We start from the raw sequence: 12,915 nt of genomic DNA, 5'->3' as shown, positions 1-12,915 counted from the left end.
GTAAACTGCGGTGGTGGTGCTGCGGTAGCATTGTCACCTCACAGTAAGATGTTGTCCTGTTCAATTCTCAGCTAAAACGTCTTCTGTGTGGAGACATGCGTGAATGGGCATACCTTCATTGAAGGTTGTGCGTCAGGGCTGGCAACTTGGTACGTAAAAACCTACTGCCAATCATTAGCAAACCGGAGTTCCGCTGTGGCAACTCCTAACCGGGAAAAGCCAAAAGATACAACAAGTCTCTACCTTGTAGAAGGTGCAAGGCTATTTAGGATATTCAGGAAAGTTGTACTGAATTCATTTACAGCATAATTTAAGTGGAGGAGTTTCAGGAAGGTCCAGTTGATTGATGATAGGTTAGTAATGAACATTTTTGGGTTAAACTTGGGAAGGTTGTGTGCTGTTTTAGAAACATACTCTTTAAGACGATTTGTGAGATGTCTGGTTGTATAAACTGGGAGATGATCACTGAGACAATCAAACATTGTACCTGAAATGGTGTATTCGCTAGGTTATGGTACTATGATTCAGTCTAATAGGGAAGTTGATGTCTTACTATAATGTGTGGAGCTATTAATTACTTGTGTGAAACCAAATAAATCCAGTCTAGACTTAGGGGAGTTACAATTTATGTCCAACCAATTGACAATGCACATCATGTAGTAGTATTATTTCTGGTGAAATTGTTATGGATATTAAATGTAGGATGTAGATCAGATTGCAAGTGAAGTGTGCTATATCTTTAAGCATGTCAGGCTGTACGTGTACATATAAATTCCAGACATGTGCCCTCCCTAGTGCTATTTTGTAAGAGCAGCCACAGTGAGAGCGTGCATGATCTTAGTCATTAGTTTGTATATAAGTTGTTTAAGTTAAAGTCAGTAAACAGATACAGTGATGTGTTTGTACAGAATAAAGCTGTTTGAACAGAACCCATGAAGACTCTTCTATTGTATCCAAAGTAGGAGAGTGACATGGTGTCAGAACTGGGATGGAAGAGAATAAAATCCAGAGCCATGAGGTGCAGAGATGACAGTGAAGGTAAAACTAAGAGAAACAAGCACAAAAAGAGTCAGAAAAGAATCAAAGGTAATGCAAAGTAGCACAAAGTGTTTGTTTGGCAAAAAAGACAAAATTGGGCATTACAAGGGCAAAAACTGCATTATTAAGCAAGCGGGAGGCACAAAAAGTTTGTTGGCTAAAAAGAATGTTTAAAATAAAGGTATTGAATGAAACGATTAACAGTAAGACAAAATGAGCATGTTTGAAGCAAATTAAGTGTGTTTAAAGTAAAGTGAGTGTGTTCAAAGCAAAGTGAGTGTGTTCAAAGCAAAGCTGGGCATGTTCAGAGATAAAACAAGCACAAGAAAAGTATGTTGGGCATAAAAAGGGCTTAAAAGAGCAAAACAAATAATAAGGCAAAACAAAAAGAGCACATTAAGCAAAAATAAAGGAAACTGACTGCCTGTGTTTTGGCAAAGTGCTATGTTTTGGCATAACTATGACTTTGTGTTGCATTAAGGGCATAACTAAAGTTATTTGAAATATCTCAAAGTGTGTAAAAGTGCTTACAGTGTGTACTTATTACTGTGCATGTGTTTCAAAGAGTTTCTTGTGTGCAAAGTGTAGCTATTTTGTGAAATACAGTCAAAGTATAGACATTTCGAAAAGTTTCTTGGGCTGGGTGTGTCTATTCTCAAACTGCCGCCATTACAGGGTGTGTCTTGCACTGTAAAGAGTTGCCTAGCAAGGTATCACCATTTTGAGGGCATTTTAGTGTGCTGTATGCAGCTATTCACAAAGTGTAACTACTTCAAAATGTTATTGCGTTTTAGGCAAGAGAGGTCCAGTTTATTCGCATTGTGCAGTTGTTTGATATGTTTCTTACACTGATAAGACTTGTTGCTTATGGAGGTGAATAAATTCAGACCAAAGGTTCAGTGATACTTACATATTATTATTCTATGTAGTCCAAAGACCAATGCAATTGTTATTAGGTCTCAAAGATAGTTTAAAAATAAATCTGCATTCTTTTGCTAAAGAAGTCCATCTTGTAAGTGCATTTCCGAGTTCTAATTTTTCTGAAGCCATTTTCTCAGAGTATGCTGATGTTTTTGATGACAAGTTAGGAAAACTTCCAGTTGTACATTCCATGAAGTTAGACCCAGAGGTCACTCCCATAGTCAGACTAGCAAGAAGAGTTGTGATAGCTATGTAGGATAAAGTTAAAACTCAGTTGGATAAAATGGTGCAGCAAGGTGTGGTTTGTCCAGTCACAGAACCAAGTGAGTGGGTATCATCTATGGCAGCAGCTCACAAAAAGGCTCAGACAAAATCAGAATATGTAGTGACCCAAGAGATCTGAACAAAGCATTAAAGAAACCATATTATCCATTTTGGCAAGTGATGCTTGATCGCACATCTTCATTTCTAACTACTTTTGGTACTCTTTTTGGCAGATACAGATTCCTAAGGATGCCATTTGGAATAAATTCTGCAAGTGAAGTCTTTCAGCGTGCAATGAAGCAAATTTTTTTGGGTTATCCTTGTGCCATAATAGTAGATGATTTATTGGTTGGAGGCAATAGTGAAGCAGAGCATGATAAAAACTTCAAGAAAGTTCTAGATAGAGCACATGAAGTAAACTTGAAGCTTAATTCTCTGAGGTGCAAATTCAGACTTCCAGAAGTGACTTATGTAGGGCATTTGTTCATGAGTACAGGTTTGAGACATGAACTTGCCAAGGAAACAGTTATTCTTGAAATGTCAGCACCAGATAATGTACAAGCTCTACAGCATTTTCTAGGCATGGGTCAACTATTTTGGCAAGTTTATACCAGACTTCACTGAGTTGACAGCACCTTTAACAGAGCTAATGTGCAGAAATGTTGTATGGTCATGGTTGGAACAGCAATAAAAGGCATTTGAAGTCCTTAAGCAGAAAATTGCCACCTCATCTACGTTAAGATATTATGATGTTAACAAACCAGTTACTCTTTCCTGTGATGCTTCAAAATTTGGTCTTGGTGCAGTTATACTTCAATAGGGCAGACCAGTATCCTATGCATCTAGAACACTTAATTAAACTGAGATGCAGTATGCTCAAATTGAGAAGGAACTTTTGGCAATAGTATTTGCATGCTCTAAGTTTCATGATTATATTTATGGTTGAGCTATTCAGATTGAGACTGACCATCAACCTCTAGTTACTACTCTAAAGAAGTTTATGTATTCCGCTCCAATGAGATTGCAAAGAATGATGCTTAAATTGCAAGAGTACAATTTCAAAAGGGTCTACATGAAAGGTAAATTGCTCTATGTGGCTGATACCATATCCAGATAGCCCAGAAATACAACAGAACAGCTTGATGCACAGAAGTTTGACTTTGATGTGATGTCAGTGCGTAATTTTTCTACCACTATACTTGATGAGTTGAGAGATCACACAAAGACTGATCCAGTTTCCCAGAAGCTCATTCACTACATTAATGTTGGATAGCCGTCAAAACAATCTAGTGTACCACCTCAAGTACAAACCTACTTTCCTTGTAGAGATGAATTGTTGGAAGATGTCATTATTTTCAAAGGTCCTAAATTGTTGTTCCTGCTTTCCTACAACAGGAATATATTCAAATTTTGCATTGTGGCCACCCAGGATCCACATACAGTAAGAGAAGAGCAAGAGATTTAGTGTTTTGGCATTCATTACCAAAATACATTGGTAAAGTACTTCCATCTTGTTCAGTATGCAATAGTACTAGATCACATTTGCAAAGAGAACCACTTCAGCTAAGTACAATTCCTGAACTGCCTTGGTCAACAGTTGCAGCAAATATCTTTGAGTAGAACAATCAACACTACTTAGTTTTGGTAGACTCTTATTCAAATTGGTTTAAGATCGATCTTCTACCTAACCTAACATTCACTGCTGTTATCACTAAGCTGAAATGTAATTTCTCAGTTCATGGTAGTCCACACAAACATCTTTCTGACAATGGTTCTCAATTTACTAACCAGTTGTTTCAGGAATTTGCAAAAGAATGGGACTTTGTACATGTCACTAGCAGTCCTGAATATCCTCCGTCCAATGGTCGAGCTGAACATGCAGTGCAGAGTGCAAAGCAATTACTTGAAAGGTTAAAGCATGACAATACTGATGTATTTTTGAATTTGCTTAATCTGAGAAACATACCTCATGATGATATTTTTGGCTCACCTGCTCAAAGACTACTTTCCAGGCAAACTAGAGCTATGCTACCTATTGCTTATAGTCTGTTGAAGCCTAAACCTAAGAACTGTAAAACCATCAAGGCTCAATTGGTTAAGAAACTTAATATCCAGAAATCTAGTTGTGACAGATCAAGAAGATTACTTCATCCATTGAGGGAAGAAGAGATGGTACAAATCCAGACAACGAAAGGTTTTGATCGAATTGGATAGATTACAGACATCTGTGCCAAGCCAAGATCTTATCTGGTAGATTCCAAAGGTGTAGAATATAGGAGGAACTGTAAACATCTTCTTCCTATATCAGAATCCTCATCGCCATCACAACATTGTTTCTGTGACGCGAACTTCAAATCTAAAAGTGACACTGTTTCCATACCAGAATGTATTCAAAATTCTGATTCCATTCCAGAAAATGTTCCAGACATTCCACAGGTAAAACACTTTACAGAGAAAGTTCCAATTGCTAAAAGTAACTCCCAGTTTTGTCACACTATATAGGCGAGTATCAAAGCCAAGTATGAAATATGCAACAACGTGGACTTGATTGTGTATATATATATATATATATATATATATATATATATATATATATATATATATGTGTGTGTGTGTGTGTGTGTGTGTGTGTGTGTGTGTGTACTTAGTATTGTGTAATACTTGACAAAATAATTACGTGTGATTTCTGCATGCTAAATCAACAGTGTCATAAGATCTATTCTCAAAGAGGGAGGATGTAGATCAGATTGTAAGTGAAGTGTGCTGTATCTTTAAGAAGCATGTCAAAGCTACATGTGCACATATAAATTCCAGACATATGCACTCCTTAGTGCCATTTTGGAAGAACAGTCACAGTGAGAGCATGCATGATCACTGTTATTAATTTGTATATAAATTACTTAAGTTAAAGTCAGTAAACCTATATAAAGATGTGTTTGTATAGAATAAAACTGTTTGAACAGAACCCACAAAGACTCTTCTACTGTGTCCAACATAGGAGAGCAAAATAGGATATCTTCAAGTATAGCTGTATTGTCACCAGGAGGGATGTAAAGAACAGTAATATATATTTGTTTATAATTTAATTTCAGAAAAGTTAATAAGAAGCTCTGCTGAACTGAATTTTGGTATTGGATTGTTATAAGAGGAAATGTGGTAATTATTGGAAAATATTATAGCAATTCCACCACCTTTCCTCTTTATATGGTCATTATAGATTACATTATAACCAGGAGGTATAATTTCAGAGTTGTTTATGATGGGTTTAAGCCAAGTTTCGGTTACATTGGGAATATCAGGGTCATATTGGGTAATCCAGGCATATAGTCCAGCAATTTTATTTCATATGTTTCTAACATTTATGGCAGCAAAAGTTAGATTACTGGGGTTGGGGGTGGTTAAACTTTGTAGTATTAGAGTAGCGTGTGAAAGAGAATTGCCTTGATATTCATCATGATAGGTGGAGCCAGAAGGATTTTAGTATAGTGGGGAATTATTGATAAGGAAGCATGGCTTGTTTTTCACAATTATTGATAATTGTTTTTTTAGAAAGTATTTTTTTACTTAATTTTGGTTTGGTTTGAGTTGAAATGGAGCTAATTAGTTTATATTTGGAGTAATGGCAAGGGCATCTTTAATTAGGTTTGGTGCAATGTGTGGAAAGTGCAGGGAGGAAATATGAATAGATGGTTGGGACAGAGTATGAGAGATGTTAAGAGCCATTATTGAGTAATGGTAGGATGAAAGATGGCCCACTAACAGGAGAAGAATAGAGGATAAACTAAGGAATAGTATAATTAAGTAAAAGGATCTGTATGTTATAGTTGGCAGGTAGTGAGGAAGTAGGGATCAAGAAGGAAAAAGTTGCAGGGTGGTGGATATTTAGTGGTGGGGGAGTCTGAAAGGTGATAGAGGATAGGCAGGGAAGAAATATTTTATATGAAGGAATTGAGTTAGTTTGTCCTAGTATCTTCTCTGGAACGTAAGGGATGGGTGAGAGGTTAAAAGGCTAGAGTATAAGAATATAGGTAAAAAGGAAGAAGTGAGGGTTTATTTAGGAAAGTAAACAATACAATGTAGCCAATAAAATGCTGTTATGGAGTGGTGTAACTATGAATGTATATGTTACAGAGCAGTATGAAGGGAAACAGGTAGCTGAGAATAGTGCTAAAAGATTAAATGGAAGTTGGGAATTAGGGAAAAAAAAACAGCAGTGTTTGTATGATAGTAGTACGGTTGTTTGGGAAGGTTAGGGAAATAGGAGTCACAAGTGAAATGTGCATTTAGGATGTATAATAATAGAGTAAGAGGGCTTTATATAATGAATTTCATCAGAACATAAATAGAAATGCAGAGCTTACAATTTTAAAAGCTACGTGTTGCACAGTTCAGTTGAACCAATGAAATGTCGATTAAATCATATTTGTATTAGTTTAAACATTTATGTGAAGTAATCTCATCAAATTTAAAATTAAAAAAAGTTTAAATGTAAAATGAATCATACCATTAATCCATCATAATTAGAAAGCATTGTACATGTACCGAAAAAATGTAAAAAAAAAATCAATAGCCATCAAAATGAAAAATTGATAAAACTGATATGAAAATGGATTAATAAAGCTAAAAGATGAATGCCAAATTTATAAAACCTGCAGAAAGTTATTTAAAAAAAGAGGTACTTATAATTATGCATCTTGGCATTGATTTTATCAGTTTTTCATTTTTATGTCTATTGATGCCTTTTTTAACATTTAGATGGTACATTTTATGGACAAATTCATGAATGCATAATATTAACAAAATGCACACATCTGATTAATTTATGAATATATGAATGTATACTTTTATAATGTTTTATGATTTCCATTGCTGGATCACATGTTTTTAACACATAGCTTTTAAAATTGTAAGCTCTGTTTTTCTGTTTGTGTTCTGATGAAGTCCATTATATAAGAATTTCTAAAGATGACAGCATTCTTGCATAACATTTTCATGTGGAGCTATATGATGTTCTGAAATAAAATGATTTATTGGTGACTTCTCTTGGTTTAACAGCATATTTCTGCATATTTACTGAGATTCTCTTTGGCTGTCCTGATGTTTAGTCTTTCTGCATATTTACTGGGATTCTGTTGGTTGTCCTGACTTTTTTTGGCCACTAAGACATGCTGCCCTGCTACTACCTTCCTTAACTTCTAATGTGTGAAGATCCTGTATTCTAGCAAAATCTGCTGATCATAATAGCTGTTTAGTGCTGGTGTGAGTGTTAAATTTATACATTTTGGAAATGTTCCTCCATGTTTTTTGTATTACGTGATATTCCTCTGTATTATTATTTGCTATTTTCACTTTTATTATTGTGCATTGTTCTATGATTTCATTAAGTACATGTGGAGCTTTTCTCCCCAAGCCTCTGCTGAAAAAGGACCTGTGTCCATTTGAACTTTCCCAGTAAATACATTTTAAATAAATAAATAAATAAATAAATGTTTGATTTTGTCATTTACATAATTTGAAGGTTCCCATTAGCATTCTGTGCCAAATTTACATTCTATTATAGGTTCATAGATTTATAGCTGTTTACTAGGCTAACAACCACAAGGGCCTTCTTAAGCCTATTCATGCATCTCAAATCTGATACCCTTGATAAGTGTAAGCAGGGACTTGGGAGATGAAACATTTGTAACCAGTGGCCTGGGAGATGAACTATTTACTGATGTCCATTAGAGACATAGGTGCCAAACCAGGGCTGAATTTCCTGTTTCCTCTTTAGTTGTCTAAATCACACTTGAATTGGATTAGGGAGGAGCTCTGCTTCACATGGATGCTTGTTCCAAAGAACAGGTAGTCTCTGGGATACATACCTACCTCCCCAACAGGTCCTATTTATATCACAGGCAAGGTTTAAGTCTTTAAAACAGGTAATTCTAGTGTTTGTTTTGTGGAAATGCAGGAGGTCCATCAGAGTGGGGTCTGACAATGTCTAGTATGCCAGGCTTAGATCTCTCCTCAACAGGCTGTAGGAGACAGAATACTGGGATAGGGCCTTGAGGCAGTCCACACAGAACATTTTACTTACACCCTGTATTCTTAGGATCATATGATCATAGGAAGTTAGTAGGCTATTGGTCCTGAGGCCCTTACGAGCCTAGCCAAGAATTTATCATACTTTACCAGTTGGCATAATAGTTAAGGTCTTTGCCTCCCTTGCACAAGGTACAAGGTTCAATCCTGACCTCCGACCAATGCCTGTTTGGAGTTTGCACGTTCTCCTTGTGTCTCCATGGGGTTTCTCCCATGTCCGAAAAATATGCTGAGGGTTTCCATCTCAAACTCACCAATGAATGAAGCTGTGGTCAGCAGCACAGACTCTACATGGTGCCCTATAGGGGGAAGAATTGTGCAAGACCAGCCACTATTGGCATCTACTGTAGTGCACAGTATCCTCAAGATAGGAGAACAAGGATCACAGACTGTGTGCTGTGGCAGGGCTAGCTACTCAATGGTGTAAAATATGGCTCTAGGTGATTCAGTCATATTGATTAATGTCGCCAAAATGGGCAAGGGTAGTTACCGGTGATAAGTGGGTTGAGGACCTGGCCTACTTTGACCTACGCCAGGGACCCTTGCTAACAGTGGGAGGACTATATGTGCCCCTATTGGCCAGTGTGTACTCACCATAAATCCCAGCAGCCCTGGGTCAATAAGCTAGTGTCTGGCCAGTGTCTAGTTGTCCAGCCTGGGTTACCTGGGATAGCTCTGTTGAGCAAAAGCTGGACATAAAACCAACCAACCTGACAAACATGAACTGAGAATTGCTTCGCTTAATGTAGATTCACTGACAAGACCCAGCTTGGAAATGGATGACATGATGACATAGAGGAGGCAGGACATCCTGTGTATCCAAGAGATGAGATGGAAGGGCAGTGCAGCAAAGCCATTTGCTTGGGATCCAGACTGTACTACTCTGGAGGGGGACAGGCTAGAAAGAGCATAGAAATTGCGGTGAGAAAGAGGCTTCAGAAGGCAGTGAGGGATATCATCAGAATTAATGACAGACTCATGGCAATCAGAGTCCAGTGTAATGATAGGGCAGTATTCATAATCTCAGCCAATGCCCCACAACAGGGTTGTGATAGTGAGGAAAAGACTGCATTCAGATAGAGTTGCAGGACCTACTAGATAAAGCAGGCCAACATGAATTGGTGTTGATAATGGGTGACTTCAATGCACATATCGGGACATACAGAACATGATATGAGGACTGCCTGGGTCCACATGTCTGGGGCAACAGGAATAAAGAAGGAGAAGCCATTCTAGATTTCTGTCTGGCAAATGGCTTGATAGTAGCCAACACATGGTTCAGAAAGAGAGACAGTCACAAGATCACATACAAGAGTAGTCAACATATAACTCAGGTAGACTTCCTCCTAGTAAGGAAAAGGCACTGGGATAGAATCCATGATTGCAGAGTCAACCCCAGTGAAACAGTCGGCGAACAGTATAAACCACTGCTTGCCACAACCAGCTGCGAGCAGTGGTCAGAGAAGGCTCTAAGGTCAACAGAGACCAGGCTGAGGACCTGGAAGTTGACTGGAGAGAAATTACAACAGTTCAAGGAATTACTCAGGGCTCTACCACCTCAACAAGAGGAGGAAATAGGTGGAGTTGAACAGGAATGGCAGCATCTAAAAACACCATGTGTCAGGACTACAGAAAATATATGTATCCGAACCAGGTATGGAAATAAGGTACATAAGGAAAGCTGGCGGTGGAATGCAGAAGTCCAGAAAGTAATCAAAAGAAAGAAACAGTGTAGGAAGAAGTGGGAGACAGAAAAATCTGACCAGGCTAGGAAGGACTACTGGTTGGCTAACAAAGAAGCTAAGAAAGAAGTTGCAATAGCAAAGAATAGGGTATCAGAGGCACTTTACCAACTTCTGGAAAGTGACTCAGTAAGTGGCACAAAAAAACTATATCAGGTTGCAAGGCAAAGACAGAATGATAAAGAAGATAGTCAGACACCCTTCATAAGGGATGCCAGCGACAACCTGCTCACCAGTCCACAGGACATCAAAGGCAGATGGAAGGAGTAGCTCCAGCAGCTTCTGAATGAAGAAAACCCCACAGAAGCTGTACAGCCTATGATAAGAGAAGAAGAGGAGCCCACCTTAGAAGAAGTAAGAACAATACTAAGGAAAATGAAGTCAGGGAAAGCAGCAGGCTCAGATGAGGTCACAGCAGATATGATAAAGATGCTGGGTGAGATAGGGGAGAAATTACTCCTGAGGGTACTCATAGCAATGTGAAAAGACGTATCCCAGATGACTGGAGAATAAACATACTCATGCCAGTGTACAAGAACAAAGGGGACATCCACAACTGTGGGCAGTACAGAAGCATCAGACTCCTATCACATTGCATGAGAGTTCTGGAGAGGGTGATTGATGAATGGATACACAGAGTAGTAGAATGTAAGATGGGAGATGAGCAGTTTGGATTCAGATCAGGATGCAGCAAAATTGACCCAATGTTTGCAGTGAGACAGATACTTGAGAAGAAGCTAGAGATGAGGAGAGAGTCCAACTGGGCATTCCTAGACTTGGAGAAAGCATATGACAAGGTCCCAAGAAAGCTGATCTGTGCAGTACTGTAGTGCTTTGAAGTCTCAGAAACATTAGTAGAATTATGTACAAGGACCCAATGACTCAAGTACGAACAGTGTTTGGCCTAATAGAGGGGTTCCAGTGAGAGTGGGTGTACACCAGAGTTCGGATCTGAGCCCACTGCTGTTCGCATCTTTATCACGTTATCGAAAGTTTACTTAATCAAATCAATAAAGGTCGAACTTTATTGATTGATTAAGTAAAACATTAAATAATGTAAAAAAAAAAACAAATTAAAAAAAAAAAAACTAAATGGCGTACCTGCACCCCCATCACCCCCCTACTTAAATATACCAACTCCGAGACAGCACTACATTGAGGTAAACTGAAATCTCCCCTTACGGAGATTTCCGTTTACTTGCACGATGTTCTTCACTTTCGATATTGTCGTGCCGACAATATCAGACTCGATATTGTCAGCTTACGACAATGTGAAATAGACCCCTGCTGTTCATACTGGTGATGGACTACATTAGCAAACAGATCAGAGAGGGCAGATCAACAAAGTTGCTGTATGCAGACAATGTAGCGTTATAGGCATACTCTGAGCTAGAACTTCAGCAAAGGATAGGAGAATGGAATGCAAAACTGAGGGCACATAGAATGAAACTAAGCACAGATAAGACAGTGGTAATGACAGCAAACTGGGGAAATCAGAAGAAGCTGAAAATAGAGATAAAAGGGAAGACAGTGGAACAGGTAAACAGCTTCAAGAATCTGGGAGGGGTGGTTGAGGAGAAAGGAAGTCTGAATGAAGAGATCAAAGCTAAAATCAGAGGGGATGTGGCCAACTGGCATAGAGTGTTTAGTGTAGTCTATGACAGAAGAATGCCAAAGAAGCTGAAAAGTAAAGTGTACAAGACAGTAGTGTGACCAGTACTACTGTATAGTACAGAAACATGGGCAGTAAAGGCAGAACACCACGAAGGTGCAAAAAGAAAACCAAAACAAACCACAACACCAAGCATCTACAGGAGCACCAGGAGAGAAATGTTCTCTCCTGGTGTTCATCTAGAGGCTTGGTGTTGTGGTTAGTAAAGGCAGAACAGTTGAAGAAGCCAGAGGTGATTGGAAATGAAGTGCCTGAGAAGGGTGGTAGGATGCACACTGTGGAACAGATGAAGAAATAAGGACATAAGAGCAGAAGCCAAGGTAGCTCCAATTGCAGAAAAGATCAAAGAGAACAAATTACAGTGGTTTGGACACATGCAGAAAAGCAGAAGACAATCTGGTGAGGAAGACTTGGGACAGACAGGAAGAAGGCAAGAGGAAGCAAGGACATCCAGCAAAGAGGTGCATTGATTGTGTGAAAGGAGATCTCAGACAGTCAGGCATGAGTGTTGAAGAAGGCAGGAATGTGGCACTGAATCGAGAGAGTTGGCAACAGTTAACATGATACCCTGACCCCATGTAGAAAAAAATGGGAATAAGGAGGCTGATGATGATTCCAACAAGTCAGCACCCTATGCCACTGTACAGGAGGGACACAGGTGGAATCCTAGGGGTGTATTTTCTGTTCCCCATCCAGTTATCCAGATTGCGCTTAAAAAGGGTTATAATGAGGTACTCTGCTTTACATGCAGAGAGAGTCTATTCCACAAAAGGGGGGAGTGTCTGGCACACAAATCTGTCCTGCCAACAAGTCCTATTGATGTCACAGACCAGGTTGAGGTCACACGTGTGAGTCACTCAAATGGAGCTTGACTTGCGGATATGCAGCAGACCCATCAAGGCGGGTCTGAGATTGCTTTATATGTCAGACAGAGGTCACCTTTGTGGAGTCTGTAGGAGACTGAGTAGAGGGACAGGCATTTTTGCCTATTTGTGTAGGGCAGATGTTTGAGGCCCTGTATTCTCCGAGTGAGGAACCTCTGTGGTCTCTCCAGCTGCTGCATGTACTTTGTAAGGTACATGCCGAAAGGGGCATTGTATTCAATAATGGGTCTTATAAGGGAAGAATGCAGGGATGTTATGACCACCTTGTCCCTGGATGGGATACCCTTACTAATGAGGTGGGCCATGTAGA

This window comes from Protopterus annectens, chromosome 12.part0, assembly GCF_019279795.1.
Source record: "Protopterus annectens isolate FY-2018-M chromosome 12.part0, PAN1.0, whole genome shotgun sequence".
In the NCBI taxonomy this organism is placed as follows: Eukaryota; Metazoa; Chordata; order Ceratodontiformes; family Protopteridae; genus Protopterus; species Protopterus annectens.
Note: the sequence above shows the minus strand (reverse complement) of the source record.